Raw genomic sequence first — 16,399 nt, forward strand, 5'->3', positions numbered from 1 at the left:
CTTCAATCTTGTTGTGAATTTACCATAATAATTGATCGAGCCTAAAAACAACCTCAAATGCGTCATATTTTGGGGATGGTGGTGCTTCTACAAATGCTGACATTTTCTTTGTTTTTTTGTGTGAACCACCTTTGTCGATGATATGACCAAGATAATTTATGAATTACTTCAAAAAGTCACACCTTTCCTCCTTAACTCTTCGGTTATGGCTTTGTAACCACCTCAGTGTATCTTCCAAATTCTCCAAGTTTCCCTGTTCACTGAAACCGGTAATGAGTATGTCATCTAAATAATATTGCATTCCATTCAACCCACTTAGAATTTGACCCATGGATCTTTAAAAAAGAGTAGGCACAGATGTTATTCCAAATATAAGTCACCTGTAATGAAACAAACCTTTGTGCATCTTGATGGCAATTAGTGGCTGTGATTAGGCAGCCACATTTAGCTGCAGATATGCATGTGAAAGATCAATTTTACTGGATTATTGTCCTCCAGAAAGTTTAGCAAACAAATCTTCAATCAAAGGCAGTGGATAAAGATCTACGCACAAAACTGGGTTAATAGTTGTTTTACAATTTCCATAAATTCTCATTGAGCCTTCCTGTTTTAATACAGGAATAATTGATGTTGCCCAATCACTTGTGGTAACAGGTTCAATGACTCCTGTCCTTACTAATCAGTTGAGTTCTTCTTCAACTGTAGGCTTGATGGTGTATGGTCTAGTTGCAGCTTTGAGATTTAGGTGTGCTGTCTGGCTTGACTTTTAGGTGTATCTCAACTCCAGTCATAGAGCCCAGCGAATCTTCAAACACCTTCTCATACTTCTTCATAAAGTTGTTGCAAGTTGTTCTTTGAATCCACTAATTAATTGTTTCCCAGTCAAGCCTAATCTTAGCCAACCATGCTCTGCCAAATAGAGCAGGAACGTTTCCACAGACAAGTGAAGAGGCAAATTCACTTTCTGGCCACTTGCTTCTGTTTTCACCAGAATGTGGCCTCTTAAGTACGCGCCCTTCGGATCACATTTGCGATTTTAAAGTCAGATGCCCACAGCTTTTAATGAGAAATTGCCTCAGGTATTAATGATACTGTTGTGCTTGCATCCACTTCCATTTTAATTTCATGACCTTTAAGTTTTGGATATCACTAAAAACATTGTTGATCGCCCTGCATTGACAAAACACCTGGGGCGGGTTTCTCCCATTCAGCGGCAGAGTGTCCACACCGTCGGAAATGGGCCGCTGGAAGTCCCGGTTCTGGCCCCTACAGGAGAATCGCATGCTGGCGTCGGGGTAGTGTGGCTCGGTTGCGGGGATTCTCCAGCCCGGCCCCGGGCTGGGAGAATCCCGCCCCTAGCTTTAGCTCTTGCAGTAGTTTGGTTTCAATGGGCAAGATTTACCAACCAACTCGACACGTCTTTTTCAGCAGGGGAGGAGGCTCGCCAGAGGGATCTACCGGTTTCCCCGCTGTCAACAGGATTTCCCGTTGACAGCACCCCTCATTGCCGGGAAACCCATGTGCCAGCATGGGATTGGAATTTCCCGCTGGTGTGAACGGCCGATAAATCCTGCCCATTGTCTTTTGCATGATAGAATCATAGAATTCCTACAGTTCAGAAGGAGGCCATTCAGCCATCGAGTCTGCACTGACCCTCTGAAAGAGCACTGTAACTAGCCCCACCTCCCTCGCCCTATCCCCATAATCCCACCTAACCTGCACATCTTTGGACACCAAGGGGCAATTTAGCATGGCCAATCTATCTAACCTGCAATTCCTTGGACTGTGGGAGGAAACAGGAGTATCCGGAGGAAACCTACGCAGACACGGGGAGAAAGTGCAAATTCCACACAGACAATCACCCAAGGCCGGAATTGAACCCGGGTCCCTGGTGCTGTGAGGCAACAGTGATAACCACTGCACTGCCGTGTCGCCCTAGTCTTGAGCTTCATCCACTAATTTGTAGACACAACTAGATTGTTTGAGTGTATTGATCTTTTTACACTTCATTGGTGTAGAATAATGTTTCTGAGCCCAACTCATTTTGGCAATGTGGCCCTTCTTACCACAGTTCTTGCAAGTCTTTAATTTACTCCAGTATTTCCCCCTTGAGTGTCCAACCTATGTACAGTGGTCATGTTGCTCGAGTTATCCATTTTGTGGATATTTGCTTCAGCCCCTTTCTGCAAACTTCTCTCATTACAAGCTCCATAGATGTGGCAACTTACACAGCAGCTTTCAGTGTTATGTCACTTACACAGTAAGCAGCTTCACTCCATAACCCAGAAATCAGCCAGTCTCAAAAAGTATCATCAAATGTTATATCAAATTCACAATATCTAGCTATGAATTATAAAATGGTTTCACCTTCTTCCTGACTATGACGGAGGAATCAGGACTTTTCTGCAGTTTAGGGGAGGAATGGCTCTCTGAAATTTTCATTAATTCGCTGAAGGACTTGTCTCCTAGTTTTGCTGGGTGAACAAGGTTCTGTAGCAGCATAAATGTTTTACAGCCAACTAAGCTGAGAAATATTGTGACCTTTAGGTCCTCTGGTGTCTCATTAGCGATTAAAAGCAGTTAAAATCTTTCTTCATATGAGTTCCACGTTTCATAATCTACAGCAAACATGACCATGACATTTTTTTTCGGCCATTTTTGGATCACGGCTCCTAGGGTCTATATTTCTGCCCGAGCGACTGTGTTGGAAATTATGGCACAAACAATCCCTTAAACCAGCAACTAGGAATTATTTCCCTCTATGCTTGAGTATTTGGATTTTTCTACCAAGTAGTGGCCTGTGCAGAGTTATCAGACTTAAAAATCCCTCTTCCTCGCAACCTGTGTAGCTTTGCCATGTGTGCAGTCATTGCAGCCCAGACCACACTCACTTCAATGCAGGCAAGTCTTGCCCGAATGTCGGTCCTCTTATTTGTTAAACCTTCACATTGGCAACAATACTTTGTGTGCGTATGCGCGCGAGTCCAGTCCTGAGAATTTACTGTTGCTCCTGATTCTATCACACAGTTAATCAACAAAAATCTTCTTTCCTGCAATTTTTTCCTGCCTCAATCCTCATCGCCAGTGTTCACTGCTGTTTTATTTCTTTGTTGCCTCAAAGAGAAAAGGTATGGAGTTGCCTGCAGTCTGGATTCTTGTAAAACATGATGAGAGGTTTATCTGCTATTTTGGCTCCATGGTGGCAGATAATCTGTCTCGCTGCAGAATTTGATACGTAAATAAGGAAAGCAGGTGACACCATTGGCTGACTCACGGAACATACATGGAGACACATCAAACTGACTCCTAGTAACAAGATCCTCATTTGTGAAACCTATATTCTCAATGTCTTGTTGTGAAGTTGGTAAAGAAAGATGACTTACAGTTTTTAAGAAAAGAAGCTCAACAATTTTCACCGTTGTTGTTTGCAGTGCATCTCAAAATCACAAATCCTCCAGTGCTCTCAAAGGCAAATCTCCCAAGTATTCTAAAACTCAGGAAGCAGAGCCAACTTGCTGACTCGGGCACATTCTAAGGATGGAAGACAAATGCGTTCTCAAGGATTCTCGGTATGGCAGGAGCCAGAAGAAGAGTAGAGCCATTAAGTTCCACTTCAAGGCTGTTTTGCAAGCATGATAGCTTTGATTTTTATAGCTGGGAGACACTAACCAATGACAGAGGGAAATAGTGACATCACCTGTGGCTTGACATATGCCACCATGACGTTGAGTGGATACAGTAGCTTGACACCAGGTGTCAACACCATTAACAACATTAGATAATAACCTCTTTTACAGTACTTGCAGCACCTCTCACATATTCGTCTCTTGAGTCGTCAGTAGAAATGATCTTATCCTTAATGGATTTGCTGCATGTTTATTATCTTATGTAGATGGAAGGATGCCGTCAATGATGTGGGAGAGTTCCTGTGTACGCACCACTAAACATGACTCTCAACCTGGCGAAGCTACCACACAGGACTATATGCATATCAAGCAGAGGACGTTTACAAGCTATAGACAGAGCAGTCCCACAATCAGTGAAACAGATTGAGGATTGCTCTGCAATATTTCCTCAACCAGTTGTGAATGATGACGAACAATTAAGCAACTAAATGGAGGAGGAGGCTCCACAAACATCCCCATCCTTAATGAGTCCAGCATGCAGTGCAAAAAGCAAGGCCGAAACATTTGCAATGATCTTCAGCCAGAAGTGCTGAATAGATGATCCATCTTGGCCTCCTCCTGAGTGTCTATCATCACAGATATTGGTCTTCAGTCAATTTGAATTACTCCATGTGATGCCAAGAAACAACTGAATGAGCCAGATGCAACTAAGTCTGTGGGTCCCACCTACATCTGGCTGTAGTTATGAAAAGTTGTGCTCCAAAATTAACCATGCCCCTAACCAAGCTGTTCCAGTACAGCTAAAACACTATTATCCTTAGGAAAATGAAAACATATTGCTAAGGTATGTATGCCCACGAAAAGCAGAACAAGTTCAATCCAGCCAATTACCACACCCTTGCTGTCAGCTTTCAGCAAGTGATGGAAGGTGCCATTGACAGTGCTATTAAGTAACATATACTCAGCAATAACCTGTGTACCGATGTTCATTTTGGGTTTGACTCCAGTCACTCAGCTTCAGACACCAGGATATCCTTGGTCCAAGCATGGACAAAAGAGCTGAATTCAAGAGATAACATGAGAGTGATGGCTCTTGACATCAAAACCGCATTCTACCAAGTGTGACATCAAGGAACTTTAGCAAGGTGGAAATCAACGAGCATCAGGGGAATTCTCCATTATGAAGATGAAATGAAGATGGCTGTGGTTGTTAAAGTTTAATCAACACTGCCTCAGACATCATTGCAGGAGTTCTTCAAAGTCCTATCTAAGACCCTCCTGTTACTTTGTCAATGATTGTCCCTGCGACATTGTGGTAAACCACTGTTACACTATTAGGTGATGTAAGGTAGGATCTGTACTACAGGTTCGCCGGTAGTCCCTGCCTGCTGGCTCCGCCCAGTAGGCGGAATATAAATATGCGTGTCCTCATTCAGCAGCCATTTCGCCAGCTGCTGTGGGAGACCACACATAGAACAGTACAGCACAGAACAGGCCCTTTGGCCCTCGATGTTGTGCCGAGCAATGATCACCCTACTCAAACCCACGTATCCACCCTATACCCGTAACCAAACAACACCCCCCCCCCCTCCCTTAACCTTACTTTTTAGGACACTACGGGCAATTTAGCATGGCCAATCCACCTAACCCGCACATCTTTGGACTGTGGGAGGAAACCGGAGCACCCGGAGGAAACCCATGCACACACGGGGAGGACGTGCAGACTCCGCACAGACAGTGACCCAGCCGGGATTCGAACCTGGGACCCTGGAGCTGTGAAGCATTTATGCTAACCACCATGCTACCGTGCTGCCCAACATCTCAGAGCAATAAAGCCTCAGTTGTATCCAACTCTAGTCTTTGTACAATTGATCGTGCATCAATTTATTGCTCTAAGATTTCCTAAAAGATGGCCCTCCGAATCAAATCGGATCGCCTGCAGCTGGATCCACAATCAAGCGACGCCAAAAAGGACTTTAATCACTGGCTAGTTTGCTTCGAGGCGTATATCAACTCAGCGGCCACCCCTCTTCCGGAGGCTCAGAAGATACAGATCCTGTACTCAAGGTTGAGCTCCAACATGATTCCGCTGATCCAGGGCGCCACAAACTACGCCAAAGCCATGGCACTCCTCAAAGAAAACTACGCACAGAAAATGAACATGCTCTTCGCCAGGCACGTACTCACCACTCGCTCTCAACTCCCTGGTGAGTCCATAGAAGACTTCTGGCGGGCCCTAATCCCACTCGTCCGGGACTGCGACTGTCAGGCCGTTACGGCCACCGAACATTCCAACCTTCTTCTGCCGGATGCGTTCGTAACGGGTATTAGGTTGGACCTCATACGCCAAAGACTGTTAGAAGGGGCCACGCACGAAACAAAGAAGCTAGTGCGCTCCATGACAGTTGCCTCACGTAACATCCAGGCCTACCCCAACAACCGCGCGGGCCACCCCTCCTACCCCTCGTGGACCCCACAGACGGCCGCCCCAGCAGGGGCCTTACCCAGCCAGTACGCCTGCGCCACACGCCAGCCCTCGCATCCCGGGGTTTCCCGATGTTACTTCTGCGGCCAGCAGAAGCACCTTTGCCACGTGCCACGTGCGGCCAGTGGGTGCTGCCACCTTCCCCTCCTGGGGCCACACGCGGCCAGTGGGCGCCGCCATCTTCACCGCCCCGGACCACGTGTGGCTAGTGGGCGCCGCCATCTTCACCGCCCGGGGCCACGTACGGCCAGTGGGTGCTGCCACCTTCCCCTCCTGGGGCCACACGCGGCCAGTGGGCGCCGCCATCTTCACCGCCCGGGGCCACGTGCGGCCAGTGGGTGCTGCCACCTTCACCTCCCCGGACCACGCGCGGCCAGTGGGCGCCGCCATCTCCACCGCCCGGGGCCACGTGCGGCCAGTGGGTTCTGCCACCTTCCCCTCCTGGGGCCACACGCGGCCAGTGGGCGGTGCCATCTTTTCCCCCCAGTCCGCGTGCGGCTCGTGGGCGCCGCCATCTTGCCCAACCCCCGCAACGTGTGGCCCATGGGCGCCGCCATTATGTCCCCCGCAGGAACTTCAGGCGCCGCCATCTTGTCCCCCACGGGACATGGACACTAGCAGCATCCCAGGACCTGGGCCCCCCAGGCTCCCCATCATCCGACATCAGCAACGACTGACCACGACCCGCCTCAGTGACGATCGACCAGTCTCGTCCACACAACCTGGCCACTGCATCGACCAGTGTGAAAATCAACGGCCATGTGACCTCTTGCCTGCTGGATTCCAGGAGCACCGAAAGCTTCATACACCCGGATACGGTAAGGCGCTGCTCCCTCGCGGTTCACCCCACGAACCAAAGAATTTCCCTGGCCTCCGGATCCCATTCCGTCGTGATCCGGGGATTCTGCACGGTCACACTCACTGTCCAGGGCGTAGAATTCAGCGGCTTCCGCCTCTACGCCCTCCCTAACCTCTGCGCTGCCCTGCTCCTAGGCCTGGACTTCCAGTGCAATCTCCAGAGCCTGACCCTCAAATTCGGCGGGCCCTTAACACCCCTCACTGTGTGCGGCCTCGCGACCCTAAAGGTCGATCTGCCTTCCCTCTTCGCCAATCTAACCCCGGATTGCAAACCCGTCACCACCAGGAGCAGACGGTACAGCACCCAGGACAGGACCTTCATCAGGTCCGAGGTCCAGTGATTGCTTCGGGAAGGCATTATCGAGGCCAGCAACAGCCCCTGGAGAGCCCAAGTGGTAGTCGTTAAAACTGGGGATAAACACAGAATGGTCGTGGACTACAGCCAGACCATCGGTATACGCAGCTCGACGCGTACCCCCTCACACGCATATCTGATATGGTCAATCAGATTGCCCAGTACCGGGTCTTCTCAACGGTAGACCTCAAACCCGCCTACCACCAGCTCCCCATTCGTAAATCGGACCGTCCATACACTGCTTTCGAGGTGGACGGTCGTCTCTACCACTTACTCAGAGTTCCCTTCGCCATCACTAACGGGGTCTCGGTCTTCAAAAGGGAGATGGACCGAATGGTCGACCGGTACGGTTTGCGGGCCACCTTCCCGTACCTAGACAACATCACCATCTGCGGCCATGACCAGCAGGACCACGGGGCCAACCTCGCGAAATTCCTCCACACCGCCACTCTCCTCAACCTCACCTACAACAAGGAGAAGTGTGTGATTAGCATGACCCGCTTAGCCATCCTCGGCTATGTGGTCCAGAACGGAGTTCTGGGGCCCGATCCCGACCGCATGCGCCCCCTCATGGAGCTTCCCCTCCCCCACTGCCCCAAGGCCCTCAAACGCTGCCTGGGGTTCTTCTTGTACTACGCTCAGTGGGTCACAAACTATGCGGACAAGGCCCGCCCACTCATTCAGTCCATCCACTTTCCCCTGACGGCTGAGGTGCAACAGGCCTTCGCCCGTATCAGAGCCGATATAGCCAAGACCAGGATGCACGCAGTAGACGAGACACTGCCCTTTCAAGTAGACAGCGACGCATCGGACGTCGCCCTAGCCGCCACTCTCAACCAGGCAGGCAGACCTGTGCATTCTTTTCCCTACTTCATGCCTCAGAAATTAGGCACTCATCCGTCGAAAAAGAGGCCCAAGCTATCGTTGAAGCTGTGCGGCATTGGAGGCATTACCTGGCCGGCAGGCGATTCACTCTCCTCACTGACCAACGGTCGGTAGCCTTCATGTTCAATAACACGCAGCGGGGTAAGATGAAAAACGATAAAATCTTGCAGTGGAGGGTTGAGCTCTCCACCTATAATTACGAGATATTGTATCGCCCTGGCAAACTCAACGAGCCCCCAGATGCCCTATCCCGAGGTACATGTGCAAGAGCACAAGTAGACTGACTCCGGGTCCTGCACGACAGCCTTTGTCACCTGGGAGTAACTCGTCTGTCCCATTTTGTCAAGGCCCGCAATCTTCCCTACTCCGTCGAGGAAGTACGGACAGTCACCAGGGACTGCCAGGTCTGTGCGGAGTGCAAGCCGCACTTCTACCGGCCGGACCGTGCGCGCCTGGTGAAGGCCTCCCGCCCCTTTGAACGCCTCAGCGTGGATTTCAAAGGGCCCCTCCCCTCCACCGACCGAAACACATATATTCTCAGTGTGGTCGATGAGTACTCTAGGTTCCCTTCCGCCATCCCATGCCCCGATATGACGTCTGCCACCGTCATCAAAGCCCTAAACACTATCTTCGCTCTTTTCGGTTTCCCCGCCTATATCCACAGTGACAGGGAATCCACATTGATGAGCGATGAGCTGCGTCAGTTCCTGCTCAGCAGGGGTATCGCCTTCAGCAGGACGACCAGCTATAACCCCCGGGGAAACGGGCGGGTAGAGAGGGAGAATGGGACGGTATGGAGGGCCGTCCAACTGGCCCTACAGTCCAGGAAACTCCCAGCCTCTCGCTGGCAGGATGTCCTCCCTGATGCACTCCACTCCATTTGGTCATTGCTGTGCACCGCTACTAACAACACACCCCATGAACGTCTCTTTGCCTGCCCCAGGAAGCCCACATCCGGGGTGTCGCTCCCGACGTGGCGCGTAGCGCCAGGACCAGTCCTGCTCCGTAGACACGTCCGATTCCACAAGGCGGACCTGTTGGTGGAAAGGGTGCAGTTGCTCCATGCCAACCCCCAGTGTGCCTATGTAGCGTATCCCAACGGCCACCAAGATACTGTCTCCCTCAGGGACCTGGCACCAGCAGGTTCCACACACACATACCTCCCCGGCCTGGCGCCACCCTCCCCTCCCCCGGCACTCCAGGCATTAACCCCACCAGGACAATCTGTCCTTCCCCTGCCCACGCACAAGGATGAAGAGGATTTTGGGATGCTCACGGAGTCACCGAACATCAGGCCAGCATCGATATCGCCGCCACCGCTACGTCGATCCCAGCGGAACATCAAGGCACTGGACTGGTTAAATCTCTAACTGGCACCAGACTTCAAAAGACATTTTGTTTCTGATCAAATACTGTAAATATAAATTAATTGCTGTATATAGTTCTTCACCACCCCCGCCGGACTCAATTTTAACAGGGGGTGAATGTGGTAAACCACTGCTACACCTGTATTAGGTGATGTAAGGTAGGAGCTGTACTACAGGTTTGCCGGTAGTCCCTGGATGCTGGCTCCGCCCAGTAGGCGGACTATAAATATGCGTGTCCTCATTGAGCAGCCATTTCACCAGCTTCTGTGGGAGGCCACACATCTTAGAGCAATAAAGCCTCAGATGTATCAAACTCTAATCTTTCTACAATTGATCGGGCATCAGACATAAAGTCAGGAGTGGGAATGTTTGTGATGATTGCAGTGTCCAGTATCATTCGCAATTCCTCAGAAAGTGAAGTAGTTTGTGCCCACATGCAGCACAACATTCAGGCTTGAATTGGAAAGTGACAAGTAATAATCATGCAAACAAGTGGCAGAGAATGACCATCTCCAACAAAAGAAAATCTAATCATCTCCTTGTGACATTCAATGGTATTACCATTTGTTTTCTCTGATAGGACTCCCTGAGAGTAAACAGCAGCACCTGGTTCCAAGTACTCATGTTCACGAAAATGTAATCTTTCATTAAAATGTCCTCTTCACATTCAAGTGCCTCATGAAGTGTTGTCTCCATTTCCTTAGAAGATGGAGAGATTGTGAAAAAATATAGTTATCCGTATCCCTCAGTGCAGTGTAGAGAGGGTAATCAGGAGATTTGATTCTTTGTGTTACTCATCATGTGAAAATCCATTTGTTGCATTTCATAACATTGAATACTTTGGAGTTTGCTATTTCAGGCATAGAATCATTCATGATGTGCAGTGGGTTGTAATAATTTATGTGCACAGCCACATTTTATCATTCTCTTCCATCCTTGGGAGAATGGGTAGGATAATCAAAGACCCATCTCATCCAGGTTATTCACTCTTCCAACTTCTTCCATCGGGCAGGAGATACAAAAGTCTGAGAACACACATGAACAGATTCAAGAACAGCTTCTTCCCTGCTGTTACCAGACTCCTGAATGGCCCTCTTATGGACTGATCTGATCTCTTAACATATCTTCTCTACTGAATAGTACTGCACTCCTGTATACCTTACCCAATGCCTGTGTTTATGCATTTACATTGTGAATTTATGTATGCCCTATGTTTTTTTTTCATGTATGGAATGATTTGCCTGGACTGTACGCAGAACAATACTTTTCACTGTACCACAGTACACGTGACAATAAACAAATACAAAAGTGCTGTTCGGGGGGGATTTCCAGGATTTTGACCCAGTGATCGTGAAGGCACAGTGATGTATTTCCAAGTCAAGATGGTGAGTGGCTGGGAGATGTGGCCCTTTTGATGGGCGGTCCTTCGTGGACCACGTGGCAGTTGGAGCCATTGGAACGTGAGCGTTGAACATGGGGTTGGAGGGTGGCAGTTGGAGCCATGGCACAGTGGTTAGCACTTCCACCTCACAGAGCCAGGGATCCAGGTTCAATTCAAGCCTTGGGTGACTGTGGAACTTGACCAGTCAAGAGATTGACATATATATGAAAACCCGTTGACTGGAAAAATGCGGCAGGCTTGGGTTTTACCGTTGAGCATTCACCTACCGCATACTCTTTCTTATGACAAAAGTAGCAAGTTGGTCCCTTCAAACTAAACCTGCCTTCTGAGTGTTCACGTCTACAACATTGAGAAAAGCCTGGATCTTTCCCCCATATTCTCCGTAGGGCCTGACTTGTTCTCATCTTTGACCTTCCTCTTATTCCTGTTTTCCTGAGAAGTTCCAAAATTGGGCTGTAGCCATCTCAGATGGCCACCTGCAAAGGACATTGGGAATTATGGCCAACCCAGGACTCAGACAGACTCAGAGATTGTGGGCGAAATTCTCCGACCCCCAGCAGGGTCGGAGAATCGCCTGGGGCCGCCAAAAATCCCACCCCCGCCGTGGCAGAGATTCTCCGCCACCCGGGAAGTGGCAGTGGCGGGAATATCGCCACTCCGATCGGCGAGGCCCCTGCGGTGATTCTCCGGCCTGGATGGGCCGAAGTCCCGCTGCTGGGAGGCCTCTCCCGCCGCCGAGGTTTGAACCACCTCTGTAACGGCGGGATCAGCGGCGTGAGCGGGCCCCGGGGTCCTGGGGGGGGGGCAATCGAACCCCGGGGGGTGCCCCCACGGTGGCCTGGCCCGCGATCGGGGCCCCCCGCTCAGACTCCGGGCCAGTGCCCTGGGTGCACTCTTTCTCCTTCCGCGGCCGCCACGGCCTCCGCCATGGCGGAAGTGGAAGAGAAACCCACATCGCACATGCGCTGGTGGTGACGTCAGCGGCAAAAGCCTTTCGGCCAGCCCTGCTGCCGGGGGCACCGGTTTTTTGCGCCAGTCTTCTGGTGCCAACCACTCCGGCGCGGGGCTGGCCCCCAAAGGTGGGAAGTATTCCCTACCTTTGGGGAGGCCCAACCCCTGAGTGGTTGGCGCCACTCCCCTACGCCGGGACCCTCCGTCACGCCGGGTAGGGGAGAATCCAGCCATGTGTGTGTATTTGCAACCCAGATAGCTAGACGCAATCGAAACGCCAGCTCGTTTGCATTCTAATGGCCCATTTCCCCAGAACAAAAGAACTGTGCTCAGGTAACCGATACAGATACAGACTAATCGGCGCCACTCCCTTTACTCAGGGAGCCCAAACAGCCAAGGTCAATGATCACGAAGTAAACACCTAGCCATCAAGGCACCCACCCATTTATAAGCCAAAATCGAAGGCAGTGATCGAAGCGTGTCAGATTATTGGGTCCAAGTTAAGGACCACCCCAAAGAGCACAAAATCCCAGAGGGATAAGAAGAGACACAGCCATGTGTTTGGTCTCTCTTGGATCCGGCCTATGCCAACCCAAGTGCAGCATAATGACCAGACAGACAATTTCAAGACCAACAATCGCTACCAGACGGATGAGCCCAGCAGAAACAAAGCCACTTCTTCCACCAAGCCACGCAAGATCCGGACAAAGGCCTTGTCCATCTGCGTAGAGCCAGTTACCCTGAAGTTAGGTATAGGTTATTGTAGTTTTTAAGTGTAGTTTAACTTGTAGTGTTTTATGTTGCATGTCGAAGTAATCCTTGTGTGTAAATAAACTGTCTTTGAACTTGAACTGACTAACTGGTTGTGTCGTCCTTTGATCAATATCCAGTAAAGCCTTGTGGTGGTATCATTTGATACCTGGCGACTCTAAAGAGCATCATTATTAATTGGCAACATTATTGGTGAATCTGTTGCTAATGTTCCAAGAATTAACTCACAATCAATTGCGATTACCGAAGCGTCTTATTTTGCATGCTTTGTGGTCTTCCAGTTGAGACCTTAAGGGATGTGCATTTTTAATTCCTTCACCTACATCATCTCCCTAATCTTATCAAAGTTCTGTTCCACCTTCATCGACCTGCATCACCTACTGAACACCCTGTCAAATTCAACATAGTTTTGACCTGTTCACTTTCTCAAATTTCTACATTTCTGCCTGTAAGCTTCTGACATGAACTGATAAGCGCTGAGAAAGAAGTCTTTATTTCAGCATATTAGATAAATACAATGCTAAGAGAGATGAGAACACCGCCAAAGTCTTCCCTTTCAAAATGCTTTGGAGGCCCATAACTGATTCAGATTCAACACAATTTGCTCAAATGGCCCACAGTACATCTCCATTCCTCCCTCATTACATTTGGGAATGAAGTAAAAACTCTTTGCCAAATCAAAATTGAGAATTCCCGCTGAGTCTGCCTCACTTCTCCTCGTCAACCCAAGTTTGCGTAATCAGATCTCATGCTTCATTTTGAGTTTTTCATCTATTTCTTTACCTCTTTCCTTCTCATGCAATTATTCTCTTTCCACATGAGCATTTCTTTGTTTTATTTATTTTTCATTTCAGGCCAGTTGTACTCCATCACTACATGAAGATCTTTTCTTCCTCAAGTCCCAGGTGTCTAGTTGATTCTGCAAGGACCCCATGTCCCTTATCTTTGATCTTACGTTATTCCTCTGTTGCAGCCTGTAAGTCACACATTTGCAAATGTTTTAAGTTTCTGCGATTCAGGGAGTCTCTATCATTGAAGTCTCAAAAGTACTCAAGGTATTGATTTCCCAATGAACGACAACAATAGCAAGCATGAAATCATGTTTGCTTAAATGCCGAAAAGTTCCAGTGCATCTGTTTTTCAATCTCTGGGTTCAATCTTGGACTTGAGCTCTCAATTCTGTTATGATTTCCGTTGGTGAACCATAACCAAATTTACCAAATGATCCCCAAAGGTGAATTACCAATAAGAGTTCACTTTTTGCAACTTTTGCTGAAACGCAAATCCAATTTACTGTAAATCAAACATGACATAAAAGGGAAATGATTCTGCAAACACTAAAAAGTAAATTTCTCCTGAAATAGTCAATCCAACAAAGATATTTTTTAGCTAAAGTGAACTGGAAAATTGGATTAAGGACTAGGTCAATTGAGATACAGTGGCAGACCTTGAAGGGCATATTTCAGAATGAATAGAATAGATACACTCTAACGAGAAAGAAACATTCCAAGGCGAGGACCTACCATTCATAGTTAACCAAAATATTTAAAATTAGCATCAAACTTAAACAAAAAGCATATAATTGCACAAAGGTGGGTGGCAGGTCAGAAGATTAGAAGAAACAGCAAAGAATGACCAAAATGTTGATGAGGAAGGAAAACGTAGTGCATGATAAAGCTGGTTTAGAAATATAAAAACAGACAGTAAGGCCGGGATCCTCCATTGCACATTTGCCCCGCTACTGCTGCTAGCGAAGACGGACAATTTGGCGCTCAGCCATAACTCCCAAATAAATTGCCCTCAGTGTCCAAAATTGCCCTTAGTGTTGGGTGGGGTTACTGTGTTATGGGGATAGGGTGGAGTTGTTGACCTTGGGTAGGGTGCTCTTTCCAAGAGCCGGTGCAGACTCGATGGGCTGAATGGCCTCCTTCTGCACTGTAAATTCTATGATGTAAATTCTTTATAATGAGTGGTGCGCCACAGGGATCAGTGCTTGGGTCTCTTTAGAATTTACAGTGCAGAAGGAGGCCATTTGCCCCATTGAGTCTGCACCATCTCTTGGAAAGAACACCCTAACTTTGTCCACGCCTCCACACTATACACGTAACCCAGTAACCCCACCTATCTTTTGGGCACTAAGGGCCAATTTAGCATGGCCAATCCACCGAACCTGCACATCTCTGGACTGTGGAAAGAAACCAGAGCACCCGGCGGAAACCCACGTAGACACGGGGAGAAAGTGCAAACTCCACACAGTCACCCGAGGCCAGAATTGAATCTGGATCCCTGGAGCTGTGAGGCAGCTGTGCTAACCACTGTGCCACCGTGCTGCCCTAACGTCTCAACTTTTAACAAATTATACAAATGGCCTGGGGATTAAGGGATTGAATGCATGATCGGCAAGTTGCAGGTGACACAAAGTTAGATAGGATAGTAAGGTGTGAAAAGAATGCAAGGAGGCGACAGAGGGATATAGGTAGGTTCAGTGAGTGGGCAGAAGTCTGGAAAATGGAGAATATTGTGGGAAAGTGGTAAATTGACCATTGTGACAGGAAAAGTAAAAAAGAAGCATATTATTTAAATGTTGAGAGATTGCAGAACTCTGAGATGCAGAGGGATCTGGGTGTCCTAGAGCATGAATCACAAAGTCTATCACGCTGGTACATGCGTCTGCATCCCCTTATTTGTCAGCTCCCATACCTGATGCCATTAATTGGATGACCCCAGCAGTATTTCTGAGTTCCAAATGCCCCTCCTCCCCCACCGTCACCCCCATCCCTGTATACCCAATCCTGTCACCCACTCTACTTCCCGAGCTGCTGGTAAAGTCCCAGCTTATACTTTTGAACTGACATTAATCCTTGCAAATCGTAAGGGATTACATCATTCCAACTAAATTCCTCCAAAATTGTTTAATGCTCACAACACATTCCACAGGATTATGTTACAAAATGGCTGAAAAATAGCCATAAAACCTTCACATTACCTTATTTCATTTCAAGAGATGGATTTAATCTATTTGCCTGGAACCAACAGGAAAATAACATATTATGCTGGGTGAAAAATCACTCAGTTAAATATTAATTGTGTAAGATTAAATGAATAGTTTTATAAAAGAGAAAGACATAGAGGTAAGAATCAGCCAGACAAATAAAGCATTCCGCCATCCAATCCAAATTCAAATGGAGGATGTTTTTTTCAATTAACGACGAATCAGCATAGGTAGCAGATGAACAGGTACAATTACTCACCCACTTTTATCTCAGTTAATTATCACTGTAATCCTAGCAAAGCAAAAGTGTTCATAATTAAACTCTCCTCTGTGTGACATCTCCCATGTGCCTGAGCACACATCAGCCTGCAAATTTGCAATTCTTTTGCAGCACATTGCTCTATCACCTTCCCTTGTAATAAGGTAATTGAGTGGACCTGAAAAGTCAGGCTCAGGAAGGCTGTTTAACACTTGGTTGTCAAAGATTGTCTCTTTTACCAAGTACTGTAATGGGGCAAAGCTGAATAGTATCTCTGACTCTTAGAAAACAAAGATCTAAAGGTCTGAAATTAAACGTAAGTAGCATAAGTGCAAGACTATATGAACATACATTGTTGAAACTGGTACAGAGCAATGTTTGCTCCCTAATCCTGAAAGAGTAAAGCTCACATTGTTCTTAACTTGTTCTCTCCTTTTATGGTGCCCCA

The sequence above is a fragment of the Scyliorhinus canicula genome, chromosome 3 (genome assembly GCF_902713615.1).
Source record: "Scyliorhinus canicula chromosome 3, sScyCan1.1, whole genome shotgun sequence".
NCBI lineage: Eukaryota > Metazoa > Chordata > Chondrichthyes > Carcharhiniformes > Scyliorhinidae > Scyliorhinus > Scyliorhinus canicula.